This window comes from Balaenoptera acutorostrata, chromosome 7, assembly GCF_949987535.1.
Source record: "Balaenoptera acutorostrata chromosome 7, mBalAcu1.1, whole genome shotgun sequence".
Classification (NCBI taxonomy): Eukaryota; Metazoa; Chordata; class Mammalia; order Artiodactyla; family Balaenopteridae; genus Balaenoptera; species Balaenoptera acutorostrata.
In genome coordinates this window covers 17,397,154-17,413,361 of record NC_080070.1, presented here as the reverse complement: position 1 = coordinate 17,413,361, position 16,208 = coordinate 17,397,154, and the positions used below count along the sequence as shown (strand labels likewise).

The 16,208-nt window shown below is 39.0% G+C and overlaps 1 protein-coding gene across 1 annotated transcript in view; it reads left to right on the top strand.

Moving 5' to 3' along the window:
• CHRM2 (cholinergic receptor muscarinic 2) overlaps positions 1-16,208 on the top strand; it is a 393,752-nt gene that overhangs the window by 136,390 nt on the left and 241,154 nt on the right. The window contains exon 2 of the mRNA XM_057549479.1: positions 6,849-6,940. The gene's annotated coding sequence lies outside the window, so the exon portion shown is untranslated. The remainder of the gene's footprint in view (positions 1-6,848; positions 6,941-16,208) is intronic.

Genomic DNA, 16,208 nt, shown 5'->3' with positions numbered 1-16,208 from the left:
CACCTGCACTTTGGTCATGAAGCACTCTTTCCCTCATGTAACCAAATTAAGCCCATCACCCAAAGTACATTTTATCTCATCAATGATAATTTCCTACTCTGGCCTGTGTGGGTTGCTTACTTCTCTGAATTTTGACAATCCTTATATGACTATCATTAATTTTGTTTTCTGAATAATATAAGTGTGTGACATTAGTTTCACTTCTTATTTAACAAAACAATCCTTTGCAGTGTCTTTGTTCAACATAGGTCTTGTTACATAGGGGAGGAAGTTCCTGACAGAAGCTTTTTGACTTCACCCCAGAATTCATTGAATGTACAACTCAAAGAAAACTGAAATTTCTTGAAGGACGAAAATAAGTCAAACAATATTTTTTGCTCATTCTCAATTAAAGAAAAGAATAACAAAATAACTAATTTTTTTAAAAAATTGAAGTACATTTGCAAGCTCTCCTATTTGAAAAGCACTCTTAAAAGTCAACCTCTGTGTTTGGGTTATGTCCCTGGAGGATTCAGTAGGGTGAACTCTTGCTTTATGTTGAAGTTAGAGGAATAATATAATTTCATGTCTTTCAGCCTAAACTTTCTACATACGATTTTTTTTTAAACATCTTTATTGGAGTATAATTGCTTTACAATGGTGTGTTAGTTTCTGCTTGATAACAAAGTGAATCAGCTATACATATACATATATCCCCATATCTCCTCCCTCCCGCACCTCCCTCCTACCCTCCCCATCCCACCCCCTAGGTGGTCACAAAGCACCAAGCTGATTTCCCTGTGCTATGCAGCTGCTTCTCACTAGCTATGTTTTACATTTGGTAGCATATATTAATTACTCTGTGCCACTCTCTCACTTCGTCCAGGCTTACCCTTCCCACTCCCGTGTCCTCAAGTCCATTCTTTACATCTGTGTCTTTATTCCTGTCTTGCCCCTAGGTTCTTCAGAACCATTTTTTGTTTTAGATTCCATATATATGTGTTAGCATACGGTATTTGTTTTTCTCTTTCTGACATAACTTCACTCTGTATGACAGACTCTAGGTCCATCCATCTCACTACAAATAACACAATTTCTTTTCTTTTTATGGCTGAGTAATATTCCATTGTATATATGTGTCACATCTTCTTTATCCATTCATCTGTCGATGGACACTTAGGTTGCTTCCATGTCCGAGCTATTGTAAATAGAGCTGCAGTGAACATTGTGGTACATGACTCTTTTTGAATTATGGTTTTCTCAGGGTATATGCCCAGTAGTGGGATTGCTGGGTCATATGGTAGTTCTATTTTTAGTTTTTTAAGGACCTCCATAGTGTGCTCCATAGTGGCTGTATCAATTTACATTCCCACCAACAGTGCAAGAGGGTTCCCTTTTCTCCACACCCTCTCCAGCATTTATTGTTTGTAGATTTCTTGATGATGGCCATCAGACCGGTGTGAGGTGATGTGTCATTGTAGTTTTGATTTGCATTTCAATTATGATTAGTGATGTTGAGCATCCTTTCATGTGTTTGTTGGCCATCTGTATATCTTCTTTGGAGAAATGTCTATTTAGGTCTTCTGCCCATTTTTGGATTGAGTTGTTTGTTTTTTGATATTGAGCTGCATGAGCTGCTTGTCTATTTTGGAGATTAATCCTCTGTCAGTTGCTTCGTTGGCAAATATTTTCTCCCATTCTGAGGGTTGTCTTTTGCTCTTCTTTATGGTTTCCTTTGCTGTGCAAAAGCTTTTAAGTTTCATTAGGTCCCATTTGTATATTTTTGTTTTTATTTCCATTTCTCTAGGAGGTGGGTCAAAAGGATCTTGCTGTGATTTATGTCATAGAATGTTCTGCCTATGTTTTCCTCTAAGAGTTTGATAGCGTCTGGCCTTACATTTAGGTCCTTAATCCATTTTGAGTTTATTTTTGTGTATGGTGTTAGGGAGTGTTCTAATTTCATTCTTTTACATGTAGCTGTCCAGTTTTCCCAGCACCACTTATTGAAGAGGTTGTCTTTTCTCCACTGTATACGCTTGCCTCCTTTATCAAAATAAGGTGACCATATGTATGTGGGTTTATCGCTGGGCTTCCTATCCTGTTCTATTGCTCTCTATTTCTGTTTTTGTGCCAGTACCATAGTGTCTTGATTACTGTAGCTTTGTAGTATAGTCTGAAGTCTGGGAGCCTGATTCCTCCAGCTCCGTTTTTCTTTCTCAAGATTGCTTTGGCTATTTGGGGTCTTTTATGTTTCCATATAAATTGTGAAATTTTTTGCTCTAGTTCTGTAGAAAATGCCATTGGTAGTTTGATAGGGATTGCATTGAATCTGTAGATTGCTTTGGGTAGTATAGTCATTTTCACAATTTTGATTCTTCCAATCCAAGAACATGGTATATCTCTCCATCTGTTTGTATCATCTTTAATTTCTTTCATCAGTGTCTTATAGTTTTCTGCATATAGGTCTTTTGTCTCCTTAGGTAGGTTTATTCCTAGGTATTTTATTCTTTTTGCTGCAATGATAAATGGGAGTGTTTCCTTAATTTCTCTTTCAGATTTTTCATCATTAGTGTATAGGAATGCAACAGTTTTCTGTGCATTAACTTTGTATCCTGCTACTTTACCCAATTCATTGATTAGCTCTAGTAGTTTTCTGGTAGCATCTTTAGGATTATCTATGTATAGTATCATGTCATCTGCAAACAGTGACAGCTTTACTTTTCTTTTCCAATTTGGATTCCTTTTATTACTTTTTCTTCTCTGATTGCTGTGGCTAAAACTTCCAAAACTATATTGAATTATAGTGGTGAGAGTGGACAACCTTCTCTTGTTCCTGATCTTAGTGGAAATGGTTTCAGTTTTTCACCACTGAGAACGATGTTGGCTGTGGGTTTGTCATATATGGCCTTTATTATGTTGAGGTAAGTTCTTTCTGTGCCTACTTTCTGGAGGGTTTTTTAATCATAAATTGGTGTTGAATTTTGTCAAAGGCTTTTTCTGCATCTATTGAGATGATCATTTGGTTTTTATCCTTCAATTTGTTAATATGGTATATCACCTTGATTGATTTGCATATATTGAAGAATCCTTGCATTCCTGGGATAAACCCCACTTGATCATGGTGTATGATCTTTTTAATGTGTTGTTGGATTCTGTTTGCTAGTATTTTGTTGAGGATTTTTGCATCTATGTTCATCAGTCATACTGGTCTGTAGTTTTCTTTTTTTGTGACATCTTTGTCTGGTTTTGGTATCAGGGTGATGATGCCCTCGTAGAATGAGTTTGGGAATGTTCCTCCCTCTGCTATATTTTGGAAGAGTTTGAGAAGGATAGGTGTTAGCTCTTCTCTAAATGTTTGATAGAATTCGCCTGTGAAGCCATCTGGTCCTGGGCTTTTGTTTGTTGGAAGATTTTTAATCATGTCTCAATTTCAGTGCTTGTGATTGGTCTGTTTCTATTTTCTATTTCGTCCTCGTTCAGTCTCAGAAGGTTGTGCTTTTCTAAGAATTTGTCCATTTCTTCCAGGTTGTCCATTTCATTGGCATATAGTTGCTTGTAGTAATCTCTCATGATCCTTTGTATTTCTGTAGGGTCAGTTGTTACTTCTCCTTTTTCATTTCTAATTCTATTGATTTGAGTCCTCTCACTTTTTTTCCTTGATGAGTCTGCCTAATGCTTTATCAATTGTGTTTATCTTCTCAAAGAACCAGGTTTTAGTTTTATTGATCTTTGCTGTTGTTACCTTCATTTCTTTTTCATTTATTTCTGATCTGATCTTTATGATTTCTTTCCTTCCGCTAACTTTGGGTTTTTTTTGTTGTTGGTCTTCTCTCTCTAATAGCTTTAGGTGTAAGGTTAGGTTGTTTATTTGAGATGTTTCTTGTTTCTTGAGGTAAGATTGTATTGCTATAAAATTCCCTCTTAGAACTGCTTTTGCTGCATCCCATAGGTTTGTGGTTTCATTGTCATTTTTTTCGAGGTATTTTTTGATTTCCTGTTTGATTTCTTCAGTGATCTCTTGCTTATTCAGTAGTGTATTGTTTCGCCTCCATGTACTTGTATTTTTTACAGATTTTTTCTGGTAATTGATATCTAGTCTCATAGCATTGTGTCAGAAAAGATACTTGATACGATTTCAATTTTTTAAAATTTACCAAGGCTTAATTTGTGACCCAAGATATGATCTATCCTGGAGAATGTTCCATGAGCACTTGTGAAGAAAGTGTATTCTGTTGTTTTTGGATGGAATGTCCTATAAATATCAATTAAGTCCATCTTGTTCAATGTGTTATTATTATCCATTATTATTATTATTATTATTATTATTATGTACTTACTTATAAGTATTACTTATTCTAATTATACTTATTATGATTTGAGTCAGCCTCTCTACTAATGTGTGTGGTTGTGTTCCTGTCTTGCTAGTTTTTTGGCATAGGGTTTCCAGCACTGGAGCTTGCTGGTCATTGAGTGGAGCTGGGTCTTAGCATTGAGATGGAGATCTCTGGGAGAGCTTTCGCCGTTTGATATTACATGGAGCTGTGAGGTCTCTGGTGACCAATGTCCTGAACTCGGCTCTCCCACCTCAGAGGCTCAGGCCTGACACCCAGGAGGAGCACCAAGACCCTGTCAGCCACATGGCTCAGAAGAAAAGGCAGAAAGAAAGAAAGGAAGAAAGGAAGGAAGGAAGGAAGGAAGGAAGAAAGGAGGGAGGGAGGAAAGAAAGAAAAGAAAGTTATTAAAGTAAAAAACAAAAAATAATTATTAAAAATAAAAAAATTAAAAAGTAATAAAAAAGAAGCAATAAAACGGATAGACAGAACCCGTGGACAAATGGTAAAAGCAAACCTATACAGACAAAATCACACAAAGAAGCATACACATACACACTCACAAAAAGAGAAAAAGGGAAAAAATGTATATATTGTTGCCTCCAAAGTCCACTGCCTCAATTTTGGGATGATTCGTTGTCTATTCAGGTATTCCACAGATGCAGGGTACATCAAGTTGATTGTGGAGATTTAATCCATTGCTCCTGAAGCTGCTGGGAGAGATTTCCCTTTCTCTTCTTTGTTTGCACAGCTCCCGGGGTTCAGCTTTGGATTTGGACCCACCTCTGCATGTAGGTCGCCTGAGGGCGTCTGTTCCCGCCCAGACAGGGCGGGGTTAAAGGAGCAGCTGCTTCGGGGGCTCTGGCTCACTCAGGCCAGGGGGAGGGAGGGGTACAGATGCGGGCGAGCCTGCGGCGGCAGAGGCCGGCGTGACATTGCACCAGCCTGAGGCGTGCCACGCTTTCTCCCAGGGAAGTTGTCCGTGGTTCACGGGACCCTGGCAGTGGCAGGCTGCACAGGCTCCCGGGAGGGGAGGTGTGGAGAGTGACCTGTGCTCGCACACAGGCTTCTTGGTGGCAGCAGCAGCAGCCTTAGCGTCTCATGCCCGTCTCTGGGGTCCGCGCTGATAGCCGTGGCTCGCACCCGTCTCTGGAGCTCGTTTAGGCGGCGCTCTGAATCTCCTCTCCTTGCGCACCGCAAAACAAAGAGGCAAGAAAAAGTCTCTTGTCTCTTAGGCAGCTGCAGACTTTTTCCTGGACTCCCTCCCGGCTAGCTGTGGTGCACTAACCCCTTCAGGTTGTGTTCACGCAGCCAACCCCAGTCCTCTCCCTGCGATCCCACCGAAGCCCGAGCCTCAGCTCCCAGCCCCCGCCCGCCCCGGCGGGGGAGCAGACAAGCCTCTCGGGCTGGTGAGTGCTGGTCGGCACCGATCCTCTGTGCGGGAATCTCTCCACTTTGCCCTCCGCCCCCCTGTTGCTGTGCTCTCCTCCGTGGCTCCGAAGCTGCCCCCACCCCCACCCCCCGTTTCTGCCAGTGAAGGGGCTTCCTAGTGTGTGGAAGCTTTTCGTCCTTCACATTCCCTCCTAGAGGTTCAGGTTCCATCCCTATTCTTTTGTCTCTGTTTTTTCTTTTTTTCTTTTGCCCTACCCAGGTACATGGGGAGTTTCTTGCCTTTTGGGAGGTCTGAGGTCTTCTGCCAGCGTTCAGTAGGTGTTCTGTAAGAGTTGTTCCACATGTAGATGTATTTCTGATGTATTTGTGGGGAGGAAGGCGATCTCCACGTCTCCTCCACCATCTTGAAGGTCTCTCCCTCCACATATGATTTTGATGTGATGGGTCACTTGGAACTAGTTAATTCAAAAGAAAAAAAATACTACGTTTATTTAAGAAAGAATCATTTATACTGTTTTTAAAAATAGTACAATATGTTATAAGGTAAACCGTACAATATTCAAGGCTGTATGGAACTCAATCTGTAAGCCATTAAGTAAATGAAATCTCACAATATTTCCTTGCTTCTCTGAAGTATCAATACATTATAGCAGTCTGGCAAGGCTCTCAGCCATCACAAAGAATAGAGTTAGAGTGCCCACACACTTATCTTTCTCAGGGAACCCAGCCCTCTGCCTGACTCTCCTCAGTTGCAGAAAGAAAATTATGCTCACTGTCGAAAGGGGAAGGGAGAGAGAGAGAGGGAGAGAAAGAACTTTTATCCTTTACTTCTTTATTTCTAGGAATCTTTCAGAGAAAGCTATTGGGTCTGCCTCTCCCCTCCAAAATTTACCATGGAAGTCATTTGCTCTGTATAAAAATAAAGAATGGCACCCCTAAAAAAGGCCTTCTGTAGAATGTAATAGGGTTGTGAAGTTTGAGGAGAGGGGTCTTAAAGGTAAGTGACCTAGAGATGTTGCAAAGGCTGCTGGGAATCCCAGGGAATGTGTCGTATAGTCTAGACTCCATCATTCCATTAACAGTGACATATGCTTGATTCTCAACTTCCTTTCTTTTCTTTCCTTTCCTTTTTTTTTTTTTTTTAAGGGAGAATTCTTTGTAAAATATGAAGAAGAAAAACTCCTTGATCCAACAGACTGGAAAACTAACTCAAAGAACACATTGAAGAAGATTTGAAGGTATAAATTACATATATTATTTACTTATCATCTTTCTATATATTGCCTATTTTATTTTTAGTATTTACCAAACTTGCCAGAGAATTGGGAGTGACAAGGGTGAAATGAAGAGAGACAAGAAGGGTTCCGGCCTCTAAAGCAGGGGAGACAATTGGTTGTGGGCATCTGAAACAGCATGACCATAAATAAAGGAGATTATTTTTATAGTGTTTATTTAGGGTACCTAATGCTTTGTGTAGGATAGTTCATAAGATTTATTATTAGCAACGGGAAAAACAGGTTTCCAAATTTAAAAACCACTGAACATTTATGAACTTGGAAATTCCAGGCAAACTTGAAACCTCTTGTGGGCATCTGAGTTGATTTATCCTTGGTGAGAGACTATGTGTTTCTTTTGTTTCTTTATCAGAAGAGTAAAATAGTTGCCTCAAACAAAACTTAAATCAGTGCTTTCTTCAAGTTTGTTACATACACATACACACGCACATATATATACATATATATTGTCATATACATGTGTAAGTTGTCATATACATGTATATTTTTTGGTAGAAGCTGAAATATGGGCATTGTAATAAATTAAGAAGTACAGATAATAAAACCCATAAACAATAATAAAAATGCATACTCGGTGTTAATACCTTAGTGGTATACTTTCTGGATCTCCTCTTCATTTCCCCATCATCATCATCATCATCATCATCCTCTTCCTCTTCCTCCTCCTTCTTCTTTTCTCCCTCTCTCTTAGAATTAAGTAAATAATAAATCTCTCCCTCAGAGTTAGCTGAATAACACATACATAAATGTATTTTTATTTTTTCAACAAAATAAAATCACACACTCTATGTATTTCTGTAACTTGCTTTTCCAGTCAGTAATCTTTACCTTTTCATTTTGTCAAAATGTTATATCCTTTGATAATCACAGAGGAGGTCTTGGAGCAAGAGAACAGATGAAGATAAGAGAATAGATGAAGATAAGATAGTGAGCAATAATAGTTTACATATTTAAAGTGGTAAATGTATTTAAGCTTAAACATGTATTTACAAATGCATTCATGGAAACAAAAAGACAGACTACTTGAAATTGCTTGCATTTAAAAAAATGTTGAAAATGAGTTGTCTCTCTACATAGCTAATATATAAAGATCTTCTGATTAAGTAACTTTTATTTTGAGTTTTACAAATGACTTTTATAAGATAGTTCCTAGAATTACACAATATTTATATTTTTAAAAAGAAAGAAAGGGGGAAAAAGTACTATTAGGTGTAGAGGGGACTGTCATATTTTTCAAAAATATTTCCTAAGCAAAAGACATACGGATGGATTCTCAGGTGGTATATCAGGAATGCATACTGAATATAACCTTAGAATGCTGTTCTCAGAGTTCCGTGTGTGCATCCACTGTAATTAATGCTACAGAGGGAGGAAACATCAGGAAGTTACCTGCTTTGTACTTCTAAAATGTGTACTTGTTAGTAGTACTCTCAAATTTTTAAAGAAATTCATTTCTTCCCTTTAAGCACAAGGACTCATGGAGGAAGAATATATATATGTTTGTGTATATATGTATGAATGTATATATATGTGTGTGTGTGTACATATATGGAGAGAGAATAAAATATACTAGAGAGAAAAAAATATATATATTTTCTTTTCTTTTGAATTTTCCAAATGGCTCTTATTAGATAGCTTCTAAAATTACATAATATTTGTATTTTTAAAAAGAAAGGAAGGAAAAATAAAAAGTACTGTTAGGTGCAGAGGTGACCATTATTTGGGGGGCTGGAGTGTAAGTAATAATTTGACAGGCTATCACCGGAAGCAACTGTGAGGGCAACTCTGGGAAGGAGGAAAAGCCAACATCAGGGTGTTTATTGGGGTTTCTACTAGGGATGCTGTGAGAAATGGATGAAACGCTTATGAGAGTCGTCAATATGAAAGAAGGGTCAGGGGAGGAAAGAGAAGGCTCTGTCCATTGTTTCCATCTGCTTTTGGTCCAGGATTCAGAGCATTAACTGTCCTGAAATCCACGCTGCTCTTACTGAGGGTACAGGAGAAAATTCCAGGGCCAGAGGAGGAAAGACTTGTGGCTTGTGTGTCTGAGATATGGCTGAGATTTCTGAGACATGGAGGGGATTGGAGGGATAAAGGGCAAGCAGAGAGAAACTGTGTGTGAAGATAAAACTGCAGGCTGGCAGCACCGTGTAAAAGAGAACAGTGCGAGATTCTGGGGGAGTGCAGTGTGAGACCGCATGAAAGCCCACTGATCCAACCTCTCCCAGGCCCTCCCTGCTTGCAAGCTTCACCTACAGAATTCCAAGCTTTGGGAAGGAGAGGGCTGTGGTATGAATGGAAAATGTAAGCCTTTATCATTAAGAACCCAAACAGCTCTGCTGAGGAACTCTTACCCAAAAAGCAAGACATTCAAAGTGATGTTGTGCTTCTGGCTGAAAAAAGAGAGGTTAGTAGCAGAGATACAGGGGCCAGTGATCCAGGTGATGTCAGGAGCATCACCAGCAGGCCTGGCGCAGTATATTCTCAACACATAGTTGACTGAATGAGTCAGCCAGCCCAGTTTTCTCCAATAATACTGATAAAGCATTTATAGTGTGCTAAGCACTTTCATGTTAATCCTCACAGTACCCTATAACAGGGGTTCCCACCCCCTGGGCCACAGACCGGTATGGGTACAAGGCCTGTTAGGAATCGGGCCGCACAGCAGGAGGTGAGCGGCAGGCGAGCAAGCAAAGCTTCATCTGCCACTCCCCATTGCTCCCCATCGATTGCATTACCACCTGAACCATTGCTCGAATTACCGCCTGAACCATCCCCCCCAACCTCCAACCCCCGTCCATGGAAAAATTGTCTTCCACGAAACCAGTCCCTGGTGCCAAAAAGGTTAGGGACTGCTGCCCTATAAGGTAATTACTGTTACCTCTTTTTATCAATGAGGAGACTAAGGCACAGAATAAACTGCTTGGAATCACACATCTAGCAAAGGAAAAGGCCAAGATTTAAACCTAGGTAGTCAGCTTCAGAGACCAAGAATGGGAAATTCTTCTATTTTATCAGTTGCTATACTCTCTTTTCATCATATGCATTTGACCCCATGCTGCTCCTTCTGTTTACACTGTTCTTCTATCACTGTTCACTGGGCTTGAACCATGTTATTTTATTTTTTTATTTCATCTTAAGTATAACTTCTTCAGAAAGGTATCCCTTGACCACCTGGTCTAGTATGTTGCCCTCTGTCGTATGTACTCATACATAGCACCTTGTCCTTTCCATTCATAACACTTATTGAGATTTGTAATTTGCTCCTTCACTAATTTAATATGTGCTTCCTCCAACCCCAAACCCAGATTGTAAGCTCCACAGAGGGAAGAACCATGTCTATTTTGCTTACCACTGAAAATGCGAACTTAGCACATGTGAAATGTACAATGAATATTTGTTACCTAAATCAATTAATGCAGGTGGCCAGTCTGCCCGTGGTTTACAGAGGATCTACAAGGAGAGGTGTTGCCTTGACCTGATCTGCTTATAAGTTACATGCAAGTAATAATGATAATGGTAGTAAGGACAGTAAAATATCATTTAGCAATTCCTTATGTCAGGCACTGGTATAAATGCTTTGCTCATGTTAATACATTTTAAAGAAGAAAATAAAAGGCATGCATATTATTACTATGCAAGAAAAATACTTTTAAGATTTTTCTGTTTATTTTAAATTAGAGATTTACTGAATACCATCACTGAGGGCAAAAAGAAGGAAAAGACTAGACAACCTTTCTGTCCTTAAGGAATGTATAGTTTGGTTAGGGATACAGAGTATGGCCAACAAGTGAGCAGTGTTTCATAGGCTGCAAAGTGCAGGATGGTATTTACTGCAATTGGTGCATAAGGAAAATCTCAGAGAAGCATCACCCCTCAGGTGGCCTGTGTGGCAGTGGTCAGACAGGTAGAGAGTGTTGAGAATGGGAGAGTCAGAATTAGAGGAAGTCAGAAGTTCTTTAGGTTTGAGCCTAGAGGCAAAGAGTTTAAGCCTGCTGATACAAAACAAACTCTATTTACTCCAGCTTCCTTGGTATTCCATGTAGCCCCTTTAAATTTAGCACTTGGGAATGACTTGTTTGAGTGGAAGAACCAGTGTTTGAATGTAAAGACTTCTTAATAGGAAAGTGCTGAGCCACTTTTTGAAAGTCTAATTTCCTTCTATATCTTCCTCTAACCTATCACATTGGATCTGATATTATCTGTCTTGCCTTTAAAAAAATCCACCGGTTTCCACTTCTCAGCTCAACAAACTTGATAGTCCTTTATTCACTCAACAATATGCTGACTGCCCTCCACGTATAAGTTGTCTTCCCACCTTTTTGATTTTTATACATGCTATACTCCCAGTCTAAAATGCCTCAAGCCATTTTTTTCCAAATTACTCTGTACCCCTAAAAGAGAGCTTCTAGGTCCACCCAAATTAATCTCACATAATAAGTGACTTCACACAAACAACCATAAAAATTCTAAGTTACATAGTCAATCATAAGGAATTATCATTATTTTATTTTTGTTATATTTTCTCAATCCACAGGCATCAATACTTGTTCAACAGACAGATAATGGGATCTACTATGTGGTAGCACTCTGAGCTTGAAATGTGAAAATAAATATAATAAATATTCACTGCCTTCAAGAAGCCCACCTTGGCATTTAGACATATAATTCTGATATAAACTTTTACTTGCTCAATGTGGTAGATAAAATATGATCGCACATTTATTGCAATTCTTCCAATCAAAAGGTGAGGTCTATTCCCCTATTCCTTGAATTTTGGCTGGCATTAAGACTTCCTTTGACCAATAGAATGAGGTTATGTGAGTTTCTGCAGCCTCAGCCTCAGGAAGATGTATGGATTCCATCTCTGAGCCCTTGGAATGCTTCCAGCACAACTAGAGAAGTTCACCTAGCCCATGAATGATGAAAGACCTTTGGGAGAGAGAGAGTGAGAGACCCAGTCGACAGGCAGCACCAAAGCCCAGACATAGGAGTGAGGTCATCTTGGATCCTGCAGCCCCAAGGAAGGGACTGGCTGGCTACAACCATGTGACGAGCCCAGAAAGAAACAGCAGAACGCCCCCACAAGCAGCAGAATCACAGTGGCTTGTTACACTTCAGTAGATAAATGGTATGCTTGGCATTTCTTTTTAACTCTTCTTTATTCAATAGAAAGAACCAAATATTATCAACACTCCCTTTATAAAGTTGCAGAGGTTTATACTATTTTATTTTCCTATGAACCAGAATATTAATTAGTTTCTTTTGATATTAATGCTATTGGCAACATTTCTGTATCCTAATGTTATTCCATGTAATACTGGAAATATTTTGCCAACACAAACAAAAACAAAAACAGAAAGAAAGAAAGGGAGAGAGAAAGGTGAAGGGAGATACATGGGTGACGTAATTGTTTTCAGCAGACTTGCATAGTGCTCAGGACATGTTATTCACCATCTTACCTCTTATCTGTCCCTCACGTTCAAGGGTTTGACTTCATTGTGCCAGGAATTGAACTGAGCCAGGGAAACCCAATTAAATCTTACCACTGCAGAAAAGCACAAAATAATTCATCATTTTGGGTTGTTTTCAAATAGAATGAAAATTAGTTTGGAGGTGGGATGAAGGGAGAAGGAAACATCAATAAAGCAAAAACAACCAGAATCACAGGAACCGTTAACACTGATTTCATTCCAGGACACTGGGTCAACCAGAAAGCTTGGCATGCTAATTGCAGAAGGCACATTTGGTGCATTGGAAGATAGCAGACAGAGAGGAGCTGGAAGGGAATCAAAGCAGATCATGCCAAAGGGGCGGCCCAGACTATGTTCAGAAAGCATGGTAGTTTCTCCAATTCTATTTTCAATTCAAGCTCCAGGACATGTTTCTCAGTTAGAATTAAGTTTGAAAACTAGAAAATAGACCTACCCTCATTGGTTCCTCTCCCATACCCTTTTCCATAGTCTAACTTCTACTAGAATGTAAAGTGCATTTGTGTCCGCCTTCCTGCTTTTAGAGAGGACTGTGTGAGGGCTAGTGGGTATTTTTGAGGTGAGAGTAAAGGTGGGAGGGATTTTTCTATGATTGTTATACTCACCTTAGTACTTAGTTTACTTGATTGGAGTTTCAATTTGATTTGAATATCTGATACAATATCAAAATATCTTCACCAAATGTGAAATTTCCCACCTCTTGCATAAAATCAGTATTCATTTTGTAATAAAGTGTGCTGAAATACAATACAAAAATGTTACTTTTTTCATTAAATTAAATTAAATTGGATTTAAAGCCCCATCTGGAAACTTAGTATAATTTATTGAAGGGGCTGCCTCTCCAATCACAGATCATACAAAGGTCTTGGCATCTTGTTTTGAACAAAATATTCCAGAAGATTCTCTCTTTTTATATTTATTTAATTTATTTATTTGGTTGTGCCAGGTCTTAGTTGTGGCAGGCGGGATCCTTAGTTGAGGCCAGTGGCCTCCTTAGTTGCGCTTGCCGGCTCCTTAGTTTTGGCATGCAAACTCTTAGTTGTGGCATGCATGTGGGATCTAGTTCCCTGACCAGGGATGGAACCCGGGCCCCCTGCATTGGGAGCGCAGAGTCTTAACTGCTGCGCCACCAGGGAAGTCCCCAGAAGATTATTTTAGACTTAGATCTATATGGGTTGCCACTGAGCAATGTATTTTCCAAGACTGCATGGTCATAACTCTCTGGCAACTCTCTATTTGGTGACATACTTAGGACATAAAAGTTATCCAGGCCTAAGAAGTGCTTAGGGTCCTGTCTTTCCATAAGCTCCTGGAAGTCACCACCACTGAGAACAACTTCTTGGGAAATGGCATGAAATAGGGCCCACCCCAAGCTGTAATTTCATTTATTTTCCCCTTTTCCTTCCCTCAAAGTTTTTCCTCTTTCTCTGTCCCCTTCTAGAAATCTAGCATAAAAGTTGAAAAACTTTTGGGCTTTTACAAAAACCACTAGAAATGTCTTTAAATGTAAATTCTACTTCCTACTCGACCAAGCATATAAAATGAAGAATATAATGACCTGGCCATCTGCTTATAGGTAGCAGGAGTGAGGGCTACACGGGAAGAACAGATATTCATTAACATTACAACGATTTATTCTTCTCTATTGCTTCCCTGATCGTTAGCATTTTTAGAACCTTCTCATTAACTTTGTTGTAAACTCTAAATACCGCTGACAGATTCTTTTCCTGGCTTTAGCATTTTCAGAAAATCATTTCAATACAGTTAAGACAATAACAAAAATCAGGGTCCCTGAGATGGTCATCTTCATAGATGACTTCTAGGCCTGAAAATCCTCAAAGTGATATATATGTAAAAGTATTTATGTTTGAATTTTTCTGGAGATAGGGCCATAGCTTTCAAGTTTTCTTATAGAACTATTTTACTCCAAGAAGTTTCACATTGGACCACCAAACTGTACCTAATGAAATTAGTGTAACAGTTAATATAAATGAAAACACCTACTTAGGGCAGCATTTTGTTTTATAAAGTGGAGTTTTTCTTTGCGCCTTCTCATCTCTGATATCAGGACTGAATCATCCCTCTGTAACTGGCTCTTTCTGCTTCCTTTCACTCTTTTTCCCCATTTCCCCTTAAATTCTCCTTGACAGCTATCTTCTGTAATTATAGGGTCTCAATTTCAGCTGGTTGATACATGAGTATAGAGGTTAAGAGGTTAAGAAAATGGACTTTAGCTGTGAATCCTGCCTCACCACCTACTTGCTGTGTATTCTTAAAGGATTTTCTTAATTTCTCTGTGCCTTATTTTCCTCATCTACATAATGGGGATAATGCTAGTGTCTGCCTCATAGGGTGATTATAATAATGAATTTAATTAATACGTGTAAAGCCCTAAGTATAGGACTTGGCACCAGGTAACCACCACATTCATGTAAGTTATTATCTATATTCTAGGAATATTTATATTTTAATAATTCACTCATGAAAACATAATTATCTGTAAAATTCCCAAATTATTAACCAGGAAATGGAGTTAGTGTTTAGGATTTAGATTCTTGTTCAGTGCCCTCAGATCTCATCATCTATTTTAATGCTTCTTCTACCATGTAACTGTGAGCTCATTTAGGACAGAAGCAATATCTTGATGGATTACATAGTGGAATTAAGCAGAGGATACAGTGATGAGGTGGGTGAGCCACAACATCACATCGAAGAGACATCCAGCCCAGCTTTGGTAACTGATATTCATTCTTCAGATTTTAAACTCAATATTAGTTCTTTGGAAAGGCTTTCTCTGATCCCTATGTTTGGATAGTTGCTCCAATAGAAAGCTCCTAGAACATGAACATAATTATTTCTTTAATTTCTGTTTTCCCCATAGAACTTAAGCTCCCTAAGGAGAGGGACTCTCTCTGCCATGTTCAGTCCAGCCCATCAGAACAACTGTTATATTTCACCTGCTCCATCACTACTTGTTAATGGATAGATGATACATAAGTGTTGCAATGAGTGGCTACTTAGGCTCTGTTACACCAAACTCATAAGGCTGCTGGGAGAATTAATTTGAGATATATATATATAGTCTATCATGTAGCTGGAAGAAAGAACTCTTAATCTATGATCAATTTTAATGAATCACCATTTGTTTAGGTAAACCATTTTCTCTGGATTGAACTGTCAAAATTATTCTCTTCCCATTCCCTTTTGTTCTCATTTCCAGACCTAGAAACTTTGTATCTCCTTTCTGAGATAAAGCACTAAAATAGCCTGATCAATTTCTGTCTCAAGATCTTCCTACATTTGGGAGAGAAACAGCTACCCTGTTAGCCACTTAGCCCTCAACCAAATGAGGAGAATCAATCACATTCAAAAAATGACTTTCATTGAAGTCTGATTAATCCATTTTCTTCCAAGGTAGGTCATGTCAGGATTTTCATAAAAGTGTCAAAGAGGACAGGAAAGAGAATTATAAAAATGTCAGTCTTTGGTAACAATAGAGAATGGAGTTGCTCCTTGGACGATTACTTCAATAATCCTGCCTGATAATTACACAAAAAGAGCAGTGTTTACTTTAAATAAAACTTTATCTTAAGGCTCTTCTTGGAGGACCTTCAAGATGGTGGAGGAGTAAGATGAAAAGGGAGAAGGGAGCACCCACGTCTTGGTGCTCGGGCCAGGTGTCAGGCCTGTGCCTCTGAGTAGGAGAGCTGTGTTCAGGA